Source organism: Acanthochromis polyacanthus, chromosome 1 (assembly GCF_021347895.1).
Source record: "Acanthochromis polyacanthus isolate Apoly-LR-REF ecotype Palm Island chromosome 1, KAUST_Apoly_ChrSc, whole genome shotgun sequence".
NCBI lineage: Eukaryota > Metazoa > Chordata > Actinopteri > Pomacentridae > Acanthochromis > Acanthochromis polyacanthus.
The window spans coordinates 58,059,277-58,074,956 of NC_067113.1; the positions used below are offsets into that span (position 1 = coordinate 58,059,277).

The 15,680-nt window shown below is 38.3% G+C and overlaps 1 long non-coding RNA gene across 6 annotated transcripts; it reads right to left on the bottom strand.

The window, feature by feature from the left end:
- Nucleotides 1-2,360: 2,360 nt before the first annotated feature.
- On the bottom strand, nucleotides 2,361-5,404 carry LOC127536670 (uncharacterized). Of its 6 annotated transcripts, XR_007945766.1 has the most exons (9): nucleotides 5,209-5,404; nucleotides 4,494-4,580; nucleotides 4,355-4,418; nucleotides 3,698-3,758; nucleotides 3,266-3,327; nucleotides 3,084-3,141; nucleotides 2,950-2,997; nucleotides 2,757-2,792; nucleotides 2,361-2,665 (listed from the first exon to the last, which is right to left on the bottom strand). It is a non-coding gene; the product is annotated as an uncharacterized LOC127536670 (long non-coding RNA). The 6 variants fall into 6 exon arrangements; XR_007945763.1 differs by having other exon boundaries at nucleotides 2,950-3,141; XR_007945765.1 differs by lacking the exon at nucleotides 2,361-2,665 and having other exon boundaries at nucleotides 2,722-2,792; nucleotides 2,950-3,010.
- Nucleotides 5,405-15,680: the final 10,276 nt, after the last annotated feature.

The following is a 15,680-nucleotide window of genomic DNA, read 5'->3' on the forward strand; positions in this document are numbered from 1 at the left end:
CGACTCATAGGCTGATATGCGGGATATAAACGACAATCTCATCCACAGCAAGACACAAATGAGAGGAACTGTTAACCCTCTGAAAACCCCAAAACCTGCTGGTGGGTTTGAAGTTTGCCAAAAATGACAACATTTATCAACACTTTCAGACTAACCTGGCAAATAGCCAGATTAATAATTGTGTAGTACTTGATAGTACTCCACAATATCAATCTGGGACCGCTCCATGTAAATCTGTTCGGAGGAAAGAGGCACGGATTGGACAATGCAACAGTATGTCCCGCCTCTGACAGGTTTGTTTTTAGCCAATCACGGGCTCTTCACAACGAGCGGAGCCAATTGGTAGATTAAACGCTTACCAAAACCCATAGGTAAAAAAGCACAAACATCTTTACCATCCAGAAATGTGCAAAGTGCCTCTCGTTGTTCTTCCTTCAAAGAAGCGATAGGAGATTCAGCTAAAACTGACTTAATAGCAGCATCTACACGATCGTTGTCCTCCGTTGCCATGTTTGTTTTGATCTACTGGCGCTTGGTGTCGTCTTCACACCCGGATATCCCGCCCCACACACGAATACTGCTGTGTGATTGGCCCGTGCCAACTTGGCTCTGTACGAACAGTGAATGCGGGAGCGGAGCAAGAGAGAAGCCCCTGACTGCAGCCCGCAGATCGGGGCGTGGCTCAACGTGGGCGGAGTTAAACGTTGAGCTCCGCCCGCCTTGAGCTAAACGTGGGCGGAGTTAAACGTTGAGCTCCGCCCACATTGAGCTTGACTCATTTATTGTCACCATCTGGTGGCGGAGACTAAATAGCACATTCACAAACGCCAATACAGCTTCTAAATGCTGGCCAAGAAACCGAGCATCTTATGTGATTTACTGTCATGATTAATTTTATATCAGCATTACTATTTATATCAGGATCAGGTCTAGAGCCAAAAAGTAGTTCTTTGGGAAAATATTTTTTTGTAGTATCAAATCCCACAAATACAACATATACAACCCCTGGCAAAAATTATGGAATCACCAGTCTGGGAGGACTTTCGTTCAGTTGTTTAATTTTTTTTAGAAAAAAAGCAGATAACAAACATGACAAAAAACTAAAGTCATTTTAATTTGCAACTTTCTGGCTGTAAGAAACACTAAAAGATATCAAGAGGAAAAATTGTGGTAGTCAGTAACAATCACTTTTTTAGACCAAGAGTGACTGGAAGTTGTTGCTGCAGCACACCAGTTTGCTGATTTCCAACCAAACCAGCTTGTTGCTCATGCAGACTGTGGATTTGGTTGTTGCTGCTGGGCCAAATAAACTTGGTTTTGATGCTGCTGCTGCAATTTTTCTCGTCCCACGTCAGTTTGATGATCATTTGCAGAACCAATCTGGGATATCTCCAACAATTCATGATGATTGACCCTCTTTGAAAAGTCTGATAATCCTCCCCTTTGTTTCAGCTGACATCTCTCATGTTGGAGTCATGATTAATGTCAATCCACTTGGTGCAATATCTCTCAAAGGTGTGATCACTCCTTTTAAACTGCAGACTAACGAGCAGATTTAATCTGATATGGGAGCTAGTTTTGGGAATGAGAATTTATGGGGTGATTCCATCATTTTTTTCCTCAGAATTGATTCCATAATTTTATCCCTGTGCTTGGTCTAAAAAAGTAATTGTTACTGACTACTACAACTTTTCCTCTTGATATCTTTTAGTGTTTCTTACAGCCAGAAAGTTGCAAAATAAAATGACTTCAGTTTTTTGTCATGTTTGTGATCTGCTTTTTTACTACAAATTAAAACAACTGAACGAGTGTCCTCCCAGACTGGTGATTCCATCATTTTTGCCAGGAGTTGTAATACTACAGCCGACAACTTTTTACTTGGGTTCAACTTTCACCTAACTCAAACCCTGTCTAACTAGGGCTCACTGGACTGAAACAGTGAAGTGAAATTTGTGATATACAGCAAACATAGACACATTTGGATTTTTTGTACACTGAATTATATCAGCTACATTAAAGGAGATCAGAGACAGCAGCAATGTCTCTGCCACTGATACCTGACCATGCATGGTTATTCCTGGCTGATAACACAGATTTCCTAAACTTTGCACTAACGACTTTCTTAAAGTGTCACTAATCCACTCAAGGATATAAGACTGAACTGACAGTCAATGCTACATGTCTGTCCTCAAATCAAAGAGGGCTCTTAGCTTGGCCTTCATTCTACATAACTGAAACAAAAACAATCTCTGAATAGAGACTTTCTGTATACGATTATGCCAGACATAATATATCAGAGTCTGTACGACTGACGAACCATGTACATTTGTAGGGGTCAGATGTAATGAATGAAGCTTCAGCACCGTTGAACACAACTTTATTCTTTTCTGTCAAAAGCACAAAACACCTTCATGTTTCTCCTGTCAATGATTTCTTGACAGAATGTCTCATAGTCTTCCTGCAGACTAAAAAGAAAAAGGAACGGTTCTCTGAGATCAGCGGTCTCCTCTTCTTCATGGCCATCACAGACATAAAGGAGTTCCACTGCCTTCACGCGTTGCTCCTTGGCCAGGGTAACAACTTGGGGAAGGGAAATTTTTCCCTTCAAAGTTCTGGTCCCACACCACCGGGCTGCCGCCATTGCATCCCTGACCAAAGGATTCTCCTAAACAAAAATAAAGAAAACAGTTATTTAAGTAGAGGCTCGGAGATTGCAGAAAACACTGAAATGAGACTACCCATCTCAGGCAATATACCCCGTTTCCTGTTCCCAGTCCTGTTCTCAGCCTCATCTAGAAAGGAAACAGATTGTGGTGTCTACAGGCACAATGAAAACGCAAGATTTAAGTGGTTGATTTTAAGTACACAGAGAAATAATGACTGCTCTGTGACATGGAACCTCAACAACCTCAATGGATATGTGTGAGACAATGCTGGCTGGAACAATACCTGATGCTTCAGTGGCAGATTCTGAAAGCCTAAACATTTTCAGGGGGACTTCAGCCACATACTGAAATAAGTGGCGGGGATCAGTCTTTGAGCAATAGTTTCACTATATACCAATTTATCACATGACCTCTCACCTGTAGTTTTTTCTGCTCTCGTTGCCTTTTTCTTTGCTGCAATCTCTCTTCTTCAGATCTTGGTGATTTAATGACAACAAACATTCACAATGAAAACATTCATGCAGGTCAGATGACAGTGAATGCAGTAAAACGTGATTTAAAAGAATCTGGTTTAAAAGTGTGATACTGAGGGCGCTTACAGCATGGGGAAGTTCTGCAGGAGAACAAGACACCACCATCTTCTAATCTGCAGCATGTTTTCCTGTGAAGAAGGAAATGCAGAAGATTAAAATATGTTTCCAAAAATAATACCTTCATCGCTACAGTCAAGCATAACGTGTCACAATTTGCACAAAACCTCACTGAAATCACAACTGGCCCCCATTACAATGTACAGAGATACTGGTTAATATAATGTCATGCACATTCTGTCAGGATACAGTTTTTCAATACAAAGAGTGTGTTTTAAATGCAGAAAAAACATTTTATAGATGTCATCGATATAACATACTGAGTAGTTCTTACCATCAAAACAAACACGCCACAGTTGGTGGAGCATCTTTGCAGTGTTTTAATAAAAGAATGGCAAGAAAATAGCAAATGTTAGCAAATGCAATGTAGTAATGTCTCACCTGAACATCATTCACACCAAGCTGCCTCCAAGGGCCAGGAGATAGGCTGTGAGCAATGTGCCTGGTCAAAGAGTAAATAAAAGTACAATAAACCATTTTAAAGCAACACTTGGAACAAAGTTGGAAGAGGCTGGAACTTCAAATCAAACGTTTTTGTAATGGGCTTGAACAAACAAAACATATGGTTCTGTTTCCATCTGCGTAGAATAATGTAAAAATAAATAAGAATAATGTAACAATTACTTCTATCCCTCGCAAACACTCACTTTTGTTGTTTGTTTTTGTTTGTTTGGAACATCTTAATGCATTCAAATAAAAACAGAAGCATTTATTAAACAAACAAAGGACAAGTGGTTTAAAACAGAACTACCACTGTCCAGGAAGGATCTTGGAAGGTGTCCTAAAAACCTGACTAGATGGACTCTACTCTCATCTCTCCAGCTGCTGCCACAGAGGGGATCTAGAAAGAAAATCTCCCTAGCCTGTGGCCTCAGTATCTGTTAAATGTGTTCAAATATAACCACACACATAAAATTATGGAATGTTACAAAAATACTAACAAAGCTGCCATGCATTTAATATACCAAAAAATGTAAATCAGCAATGAGCAACTTTGTTGTGTAAGGTCATAATAGAGGAAGATATAAATGTATTTACAGAGTATCCAGTGTCCAGGTACAAATACTGGAAGCAGAACCCACTGGAGACTGGCTGCATTGTCCTGTAAAAAGATATCAATAACTGAATATGAAATGCTCAAACTCCACTACAAAAGCAAAACTTTTTAACAAATTACCGGCAGGTGATCCATGGGGTTTGTGGATGATGGTGGAAACCATGTGGCAATGACGTGGCTGTTTGCAGCAAACACGTGCTCTATTCTCTGTAACAGAGATAGATAATTGAACTATACTATCCAATCCATTTGAATTAGTAGTTTTGTAAACCTTTCATTTTAGCTGAAACTCTTCTATCACACATCACACCTGACACTTTTCTCCAGCCGTTCCAGCCTGCCTGTACACACTTCTTGACCTCTTTTCCACACTCTCCATTGCTCTGGACTGTTGACCCTAAGTACTTAAAATCCTCCACCTTCTTGATCTCTTCTCCCTGTAACCTCACTCTTCCACTTGGGTCCCTCTCATTCACACACAGATACTCCGTCTTGCTGCGGCTAACCTTCATTCCTCTCCTTTCCAGGGCAAACCTCCACGCCTCTAGCTTCTCCTCCAATTCCAGTAGATTATTCTGAATATTCTGAATCAGTCTAATTCTAAAAGGAATGGCATCGTTTAAATGTTTTGTTAAACGTCACTTTTCTAATGGGCTTGCTACTTAGCACGTGACAAAATGAATAAGTCTGACGTAAGTCTGAAACTAATGCAAGGAGATAATGCAACTGGAGATAAAATAATATCACTTCCTTCCTTGTCTGTCACAAAATAGCAAAACAGCAACGTTAAAGCACGTTAAAACAGCACATTTAAACAAAAGATAAACGTGCTTACCTCCATTTTGGAAACTTCTTCTTCTTCTCTAATACATTCTTCTTCTTCTTCAACGGTTCAACTGCGCTATGCGGGCGGAGTTAAACGTTTAACTCCGCCCACGTTTAGTTCAAGGTGGGCGGAGCTCAACGTTTAACTCCGCCCACGTTGAGGCACGCCCCGATCTGCGGGCTGCAGTCAGGGGTACTTGGAGCAAGATGGTTTCTTGAGAGATTTGTGAACTCACAAATATCGCGAGAAATCAACTTGCTGGCAAGGTTACTTTCAGACCGCTATGACCTTAAATGTGCCATATGTGACAATCAGATCTAAGCTTCAAATCACAATATTATATCCAGCTCATTTTATTCTACATGTTTTGTTAAATATATATCGTCAGCGGCAACCAGATCCTGTAAAAAGGAAAAAATTCTGTGCTTCTTGATGCCATGGTTAACCTTGTGTTGTCCTGGGAGTCAAAACTGACCCGGTTTAAAATTTGAAAATGTGGAAAAAAATAATAATTTTCACAGTGAAACTTCTGATGTCCACATTTTCAACATTTTTTGGAAATCTTTGAACATTTTTTTGTGGAAAAAAAAGAAATATTAAAAATGTTTCTTATTCTCAAAAAATCAACCAAAATCAAGCGAATTTTGCTTGATTTTGGTTGATTTCTTGTGAATGATCTTCAAGAAAATATTAGAAGTTTTACTGATATACATGTAATCACTTTAGATATTTTTAGGATTTTTTTGGAAAATTTTTACTCATTTTTTGAAAATACTTACAAGAATTTTTTTTTTGCCAAATTTGGGGGATTTTTAAAAAATAGAACTTTAAAGGAACACTTTTAAGAAATTATTAGAATTTTCTTTCTGAAGGTTTTGCAGATTTTCAGAAATTTGGAGATTTTTTGGCAGAATTTTTAGATTTTTTTCAGACAAGGAAACAATATTTTTTGGTGCCGGGAAATGAGGACAACAGGAGGGCTAAAATACAGGCACGTGACAAAAATTCAGAGACTCCTAGATTGAACAGAACAGAGAGGAAACAAGTATGGTAACAATTTTAAAATATAAGGAGTAAAATATGTAAAATATGTCGAGTCAACATTTGTTCTAGAATTGGTAACACCTGATGGACATTTGAACAAACGTTGCGAGAAAAAATAGTCATAGCAATTCAACTTTTTTTTTCTTTCACTGTGATTTATGGCATTATAACTGTATAAAGTTGCATTGCAGACATTTCTGAGTTCTCTGTACTTCTAGTCCTGGTTGTGCTGTTTCCATAGAGGGTAAAAAATCATCAGCTGTTCCATTCAAGCCTCACCGTCAGTGACTCATCCATCAGCTGTGTGGCTACCAGCTGACTTGTGACGTCTAATCTGATTCAAAAAGCTGTACAGCGCGGCGATTATAAGCTTAGACTTCTAGGCATTAATGCACAGTCACATTACAGTCTTACAAATCTCTTCCTCTTCTTTTGAAGGCTGTGTGATGGACAAACACAAGCCTACACTTCCTGTTTCGCTGTGATTTCCAGCCAGCTCTGGCAGACTCGCCGATCAGAGTTCACCTCTGATCTGTTTGAGCGGATCTGCTCAGACGCCCAAAAAAACACGCTGGTGCTCCGACTTTGGAAATGAAATATCTGTGCATGTTTCGCCTTGCTCTTATCGTTTTCATAAAGTAATCAAAATACACTGGACAGAAATCAAAACGCAGCATGCAAATGGTCTTCTGTTCCAACTTGGATTGGAGAAAAGGTAAAAATCTCTTTTCTGTTGTTAAGATTAGACTTAAATGTAGCTAATTGTGCACAAAAAGCTTCTGGGCTGTTCAAGTGGTGACAAATTCTCAACCATTGGGTTGATCCTATTCATCCTATTCTGTTGTTACTTTAAAGGACCAAGATCGGATAGTTTGACCAGACACTACTTTGATTAGGGACTTTAAAGGCCTCCTTAAAATGCAGCTTTGGTCGTATGACGAGATGCCAGAGATGAGGAGATAAAGATAAGAACAAGCTGTTGACTTCTGCTATGTTAGGGCTGTAGTCAGACACTTTTTGTCCTTAAATGTGAGAATTTGTTGCTTTTCTTTATTTTTTATAGCAAAAAAATATATATTTCTTTTGTCTTGGACCTTTGAATAAGCGTTACTGGCCTTAAAATAGGCATTTAAGTCGAGAATTAGTCAGTTTATCACGACTATTAACACCAAAAGCATTGATGATGTTTGTGATCTTCAGATGCTGGTATGTCAGTGGGAACTGTAGTCAGACACTTCAACATTTCCAGCTTTAGTTTATCTTGTTAAGTGCGAGAATCTACTGCTTGTCTTTGTCTTTTCTGGCAAAAAAAAGTACTCTTCTTTTGTCTTGGACCTTAGAATAAGCTTCACTGGCCTTAAAATAAGCATTTATTTGGTATATTGTCAGTTAATCAACCATCATCATCAAAAACATTGGTGATGTTAGTGATCATTAGATGCTGGTATGTCAGTTGGCGCTGTTGTCAGACACTTGGACGTTTCTAGCTTTTTTAAAGCGTCTTAAATGTAAGAATTTGCTGCTTTTCTTTGTCTTTTATGACAAAAAACTACATTTCTTTTGTATTCTACCGTTGAATAAGATTCACTGGGCTTAAAATAAGTGTTTAATTAGATAATAAGTCAATAAATCAAGACTAATAACATCAAACACATTGATGTTGGTGATCATTAGATGGTAGTACGTCAGTTAGAACTGTAGTCAGAAACTTGAACATTTCCAGCTTTTATAAAAATCTTTTTAATGTGAGAAATTGCTGCATGTCTTTGTCTTTTATTACAAAAAAAAACTACACTTCACTTGTCTTGGATCTATGAATAAGCTTCACTGGCCTTAAATAGGTATTTATTTGGTAAATTGTCAAATGATCAAGACTATTATCACCAAAAACATTGATGATGTAGGTGGTTGTAATATGATACTGTGCCATTTGGAGCTGTTGTCAGACACTTGGACTTTCAAATCTTTTTTAGCCTCTTAAATGGGAGAATTTGCTGCATTTCTTTATCTTTTATGGCAGTTATCTACATTTCTTCTGTCTTGAAGCTCTGAATAAGCTTTATTGGCCTTAAAATAAGTGCCGATTACATAATTAGTTAACTAATCAGGCTGTCAACGCCATACTCATTGGTGATGTTGGTGATCTTCAGATTTGGAGCTGTAGTCAGACACTTGGACTTTCAAAGTTTTTTAGCCTCTTAAATGGGAGGATTTGCTGCTTTCTTTGTCTTTCATGGCAACAACTCCATCATTTGTCTTCAAAGGAATAGTTTCAGACATCACTGCATGACCAAGTGTCACCACTCAAGCCCAGGATCGTCACAACCGACTCGTCCATCTGCTAAATCCGTCACAGTCAACAACAAAGACTTTTGATGAAGTTGTGAACAATCAGAGAATATCTGCTCATCCTGCGAGGAATCGCCTGAAGGAAGCTGCCTTGTCCTCTCCTCGACCACACTGAGGCCTTGATCTGACGGCAAAATTGCGTCATAATCGGTTCCAGTGGGCAACCACACAGTTTGATGGACACCAGCAAGACCGACGATGATCCTTTTCACTGGTGAATCTCGTTTTCAGCTGTATGGAGCAGTGGGTCGATGCTGTGTTTGGTTGTTGTGCAGGGAAATGCTTTGGAGAGACGCCCAGGCAAACGGACCGAGAACATATCTGCATTTCATCGATGACAGTGTCAGTGGCCACAATACCAAGATAAAAGCCATGGATATTGCGTTCATTCACCACCATCATTTGACATTTCAGCAACACAATGCTTCCTCATGTTGCCAAAACATTCTATGTCCTTCTAAAGCAGCAGAAATGTTCCAGTCCTACCACAGCCTGCATTCTCCCCAGACATGTAATCCATCAAATATCTGTGGAATTCTCTGGACATACGTATCCAACAATCTGATGCTGTCTGCCAAAATGTCCATCAACTTCACCGAGCCAAAATATTTACTGTTATTTTTCAGATTTTTCCCGTTTTGTGAAATATCAGATTATAACCAGTTAAGGCACAGGGAACAGTATTAATTTCCATATAATCCATAAAATGAAAAGAAAAACAGGCCAAAAAAATGATGTTTTTTATAAACTGTAATTCACTCTTTTAAGATGTTTGACTGTAAAATTCTATTTTCTCCTGTCTTTAAATTTGCAAATTATATTATTTTACAAACATTAGCCATTATTTGAAAGAATTCTTAAGTATGGATGATATGTATATATATATATATATATATATATATACACACAGTGCCTTGTGAAAGTATCCGGCCCCCTTGAACTTTTCAACCTTTCGCCACATTTCAGGCTTCAAACATAAAGCTATAGAATTTTAATTTTTTGTCAAGAATCAACAACAATTGGGACACAATCGTGAAGTGGAATGAAATTTATTGGATATTTTAAACTTTTTTAACAAATAAAAAACTGAAAAGTGGGGTGTGCAATATTATTCGGCCTCTTTACTTTCAGTGCAGCAAACTCACTCCAGAAGTTCAGTGAGGATCTCTGAATGATCCAATGTTGTCCTAAATGACTGATGATGATAAATAGAATCCACCTGTGTGTAATCAAGTCTCCGTATAAATGCACCTGCTCTGTGATAGTCTCAGGGTTCTGTTTAAAGTGCAGAGAGCATCATGAAGACCAAGGAAAACACCAGGCAGGTCCGAGATACTGTTGTGGAGAAGTTTAAAGCTGGATTTGGATACAAAAAGATTTCCCAAGCTTTAAACATCTCAAGGAGCACTGTGCAAGCAATCATATTGAAATGGAAGGAGTATCAGACCACTGCAAATCTACCAAGACCCGGCCGTCCCTCTAAACTTTCACCTCCAACAAGGAGAAGACTGATCAGAGATGCAGCCAAGAGGCCCATGATCACTCTGGATGAACTGCAGAGATCTACAGCTGAGGTGGGAGAGTCTGTCCATAGGACAACAATCAGTCGTACACTGCACAAATCTGGCCTTTATGGAAGAGTGGCAAGAAGAAAGCCATTTCTCAAAGATATCCATAAAAAGTCTCATTTGAAGTTTGCCACAAGCCACCTGGGAGACACACCAAACATGTGGAAGAAGGTGCTCTGGTCAGATGAAACCAAAATGGAACTTTTTGGCCACAATGCAAAACGATATGTTTGGCGTAAAAGCAACACAGCTCATCACCCTGAACACACCATCCCCACTGTCAAACATGGTGGTGGCAGCCTCATGGTTTGGGCCTGCTTTTCTTCAGCAGGGACAGGGAAGATGGTTCAAATTGATGTGAAGATGAATGGAGCCAAATACAGGACCATTCTGGAAGAAAACCTGTTGGAGTCTGCAAAAGACCTGAGACTGGGACGGAGATTTATCTTCCAACAGGACAATGATCCAAAACATAAAGCCAAATCTACAATGGAATGGTTCACAAATAAACGTATCCAGGTGTTAGAATGGCCAAGTCAAAGTCCAGACCTGAATCCAATGGAGAATCTGTGGGCAGAGCTGAAGACTGCTGTTCACAAACGCTCTCCATCCAACCTCACTGAGCTCGAGCTGTTTTGCAAGGAAGAATGGGCAAGAATTTCAGTCTCTCGATGTGCAAAACTGATAGAGACATACCCCAAGCAACGTGCAGCTGTAATTGCTGCAAAAGGTGGCGCTACACAGTATTAATGCAAGGGGGCCGAATAATATTGCACGCCCCACTTTTCAGGTTTTTATTTGTTAAAAAAGTTTAAAATATCCAATAAATTTCATTCCACTTCACGATTGTGTCCCACTTGTTGTTGATTCTTGACAAAAAATTAAAATTTTATATCTTTGTTTGAAGCCTGAAACGTGGCAAAAGGTTGAAAGTTCAAGGGGCCGAATACTTTCACAAGGCACTGTATATGTGTATATATATATATATATATATATATATATATATATATATACCAAATTAAGGTTTGATGTTAAAGATTGAAAGTGAAATAAAAATATAAACTATTATTTTGTTTTGCTAATTTACAGATATTTACTAAACTAAAAAAAATTCTTAATTGAAATGTCCAAAGAAAGAAAGAAAGACAAAACTGAAAATAATGTCAAATCCCAAATCTGTTTTTTTTACAGATAGTTTGTTCTTTAATAATGTGTGAACATAAAATTTCACAGTTTTACTGTATTTAAATCTGCTAAAAAAAAAACAGTCATTAGTTTACAGATATTTGCTGTTTTCTTGAGCATTTTTATAGTTTTTTTTTATTTTTAGTGATTTTTTTTCTGGCAACTTTGACATTAGTTTTTTTTTATTTTCAAATTTTTTTGTTCAGATTTATTTATTGATTTATATTTACAGTGCATTTGTTTGTTTCATGACAAACAACAAATACTTATTCCTCTATGTTAAAAAGTGGCAGTCAGTTCATCTGTTGTCAACTTAGAAATGAATAAATAACCAAAAAAAGTAAAAAACCCTTTAACTCCAGCTCATTAAATATGAATATTTCCATGTGTTTTTCCTTCTCTGTGACAGTAAACTGAATATCTTTGGGTTATGGACGAAACAAGACATTTGAGGACGTCATCTTGGGCTCTCGGGAGCACTGATGAACATCCATCCATCCATTCTCTATACACCACTTTATCCTCACTAGGGTCATGGGGGGTGGTGGAGCCTATCCCAGCTGACTCGGGCGAAGGCAGGGGACACCCTGGACAGGTCGCCAGTCTGTCACAGGGCTACATATACAGACAACAATCACACTCACATTCACACCTACAGACAATTTAGAGTAACCAATTAACCTCAGCATATTTTTGGACTGTGGGAGGAAGCCGGAGTGCCCGGAGAAAACCCACGCATGCACAGGGAGAACATGCAAACTCCATGCAGAAAGATCCCAGGTCCAGGCCGGGATTTGAGCCAGGGATCTTCTTGCTGCAAGGCGAAAGTACTAACCACTACGCCACTGTGCAGCCCACTGATGAATATATTTTCTGAATTTTTATAGACCAAACAACTAAACAATGAATGGATAAAAAGTTAAAGAAATTACTTGACAATGAAAATAATAATCATTTTTCCCCCCAATATTCACATTCCTAACTTAAGATAAAATCAATTAAAGGGTAGATTTGTATAATGTGGCCTTCTAGCAGTAAAAAGCAGAATGATTCCATGTTTAAGACATACTTACAATGTCAGAAACCCTTAAAACATAACAAAATAACGTAATATCATCAAGTACAGTGGGTCTTTTATGTCGCTGAAAGCCAATTTAGATTTCACAGACAAGACCAAAGTAAAAAGCACATGGAATAACAAACTATTAATGAAAGAATACCTAATGTAGCCCCGTCACTGAGACCGTCTCAGAACGTGTAAAAACATGTCAGCCCGCTGCCAGCACATGACTGGCTTAATTATAGCGCCTATAAAAAGGCAGTAAATGACAAAAGAAAGGCAAAAGAGCGGCTGACAATAAGAGAAGAGCAGCATCTTAGCTTTTCTAACAAGACTGATGCTTTCTTTGTGTTTTTACAGATGAATTATTACTGTAGCTCTGCAGCCGCTGGCCCACCTTTAGTGATAACTTTCAGGAGATTCCCTCTGAAAGTCCACAAACACCTGAAATATTGTGACAGTATTTCGTCATAATATTTGCATCTTCTGTTAGTGCAGCTTTATTTTTAAGCCCTTTAAATTGTTGACCAAGAATGATCCACCCTAATCCATCAGAGGGTTTGAAAAGCATGTTAATGTTTTAAACAAAGCCTAAATAACATCTTTTATCAGATCCAGAAACTGTGAAAACAAAATGAATCATCTCAGTTTCAACTTTGCGGTGGTCCTTGAATGAATCATCTGTGACATGTGGTTCTGTCGAGATAAATTAGCTAAGTAAATGCTTTTCTTTTGTGATATTTAATCAAAATCACATCTCTTAATAAACAATTTGCCAAAAATCAACCATTTACTGTAACCCGTTTCTGGAAAAAACAAAAAAATTCTGTGCTTCTCGGCACCACGGAAAAGCCATTAGTGACTGAACTGTGACCAGGAGTCAGTTCACAAAAATTCAGGGACATTTTAGGTAAACCGGGTTGAACTGCAGGCTGTGTTTACACAGAGCAGATGTACACACGTGGACAAAATTGTTGGTACCCCTCAGTTAAAGAAGGAAAAACCCACAATTCTCACTGAAATCACTTGAAACTCACAAAAGTAACAATAAATAAAAATTTATTGAAAATTAAATAATCAAAATCAGCCATCACTTTTGAATTGTTGATTAACATAATTATTTAAAAAAACAAACTAATGAAATAGGGCTGGACAAAAATGATGGTACCCATAACTTAATATTTTGTTGCACAGCCTTTTGAGGCAATCACTGCAATTAAACGATTTCTGTATTTGTCAATGAGCGTTCTGCAGCTGTCAACAGGTATTTTGGCCCACTCCTCATGAGCAAACAGCTCCAGTTGTCTCAGGTTTGATGGGTGTCTTCTCCAAATGGCATGTTTCAGCTCCTTCCACATACTGTATGTTCAATGGGATTCAGATCTGGGCTCATAGAAGGCCACTTTAGAATAGTCCAACGCTTTTCTCTCAGCCATTCTTGGGTGTTTTTGGCTGTGTGTTTTGGATCGTTGTCCTGTTGGAAGACCCATGACCTGCGACTGAGACCAAGCTTTCTGACACTAGGCAGCACATTTCTCTCCAGAATGCCTTGATAGTCTTCAGATTTCATCGTACTTTGCACACTTTCAAGACACCCTGTGCCAGATGCAGCAAAGCAGCCCCAAAACATTACTGAGCCTCCTCCATGTTTCACCGTAGGGACAGTGTTCTTTTCTTCGTATGCTTGGTTTTTGAGTCTATGAACATAGAGTTGATGTGCCTTACCAAAAAGCTCCAGTTTGGTCTCATCTGTCCAAAGGACATTCTCCCAGAAGCCTTGTGGCTTGTCAACATGCATTTTTGCAAATTCCAGTCTCGCTTTTTTATGAGTTTTTTTCAGCAGTGGTGTCCTCCTTGGTCGTCTCCCATGAAGTCCACTTTGGCTCAAACAACGACGAATGGTGCGATCTGACACTGATGTACCTTGGCCTTGGAGTTCACCTTTAATTTCTTTGGAGGTTGCTCTGGGCTCTTTGGATACAATTCGAACGATCCGTCTCTTCAATTTGTCATCAATTTTCCTCTTGCAGCCACGTCCAGGGAGGTTGGCTACTGTCCCGTGGGTCTTGAACTTCTGAATAATATGAGCCACTGTTGTCACAGGAACTTCAAGCTGTTTAGAGATGGTCTTATAGCCTTTACCTTTAAGATGTTTGTCTATCATTTTTTTTCGGATGTCCTGGGACAATTCTCTCCTTCGCTTTCTGTTGTCCATGTTCAGTGTGGTACACACCTTTTCACCAAACAGCAGGGTGACTACTTGTCTCCCTTTAAATAGGCAGACTGACTGATTATGAGTTTGGAAACACCTGTGAAGTCAATTAAATGACACACCTGAGTTAATCATGTCACTCTGGTCAAATAGTTTTCAATCTTTTATAGAGGTACCATCATTTTTGTCCAGGCCTGTTTCATTAGTTTGTTTTTTTAAAATAATTATATTAATCAACAATTCAAAAGTAATGGCTGTTTTTGATTATTTAATTTTCAATAAATTTTTATTTATTGTTACTTTTGTGAGTTTCAAGTGATTTCAGTGAGAATTGTGGGTTTTTCCTTCTTTAACTGAGGGGTACCAACAATTTTGTCCACGTGTGTAAGACACGTATTGAAACACGTGCTAAAATATGTATTATTTATAGAGTTATCATTTTTATCCCAGTATTGGTAACACATGGAGGCACTTGAAAAAAGTTTACACATGTTGATTTCAGATTGTTTAAATTTTTGGAACTTAAATAATCAAAGATAATCAACTTTTTTTTGGTACCAGATTGTGCAAAAGACAAACAATTCTCAATTTCTCGGCACAGCAGTGAAGCCATGAATGACTCGGCTGCAACCACCAGTCACGTGACAAAAATTCTGCAATTTTTTAAAGCTAAACAGGGTTGAACTGCAGGCCGTGTTAACACACAGCAGACAGGAACGTATGGAAACAAATTAAAAATGTAAGTAATAAAATATTTATTGTATGTAGAGTCCCCTTTTTCCAGTATTGATAATGCATACGGGCATTTGAAAAAAAAGTTTAAGCATTGATTACATTTTTTATTTTATTTTTTTGTAAATTAAATATTCAAAGATAATCAACTTTTTTCCAGTACCGGATTGTGCAAAAAAATAAAAAAAATTCTCAACGTCTCAGCACAACAATGAAGCCATGAATGACTCAGCAGCAACCAACAGTCACATGACAAAAATTCTGGGATTTTTCAAATGAACTGCAGGATGTGTAGGAGACAAGTACGGGAACAAACAAAAAATAGTAGCAA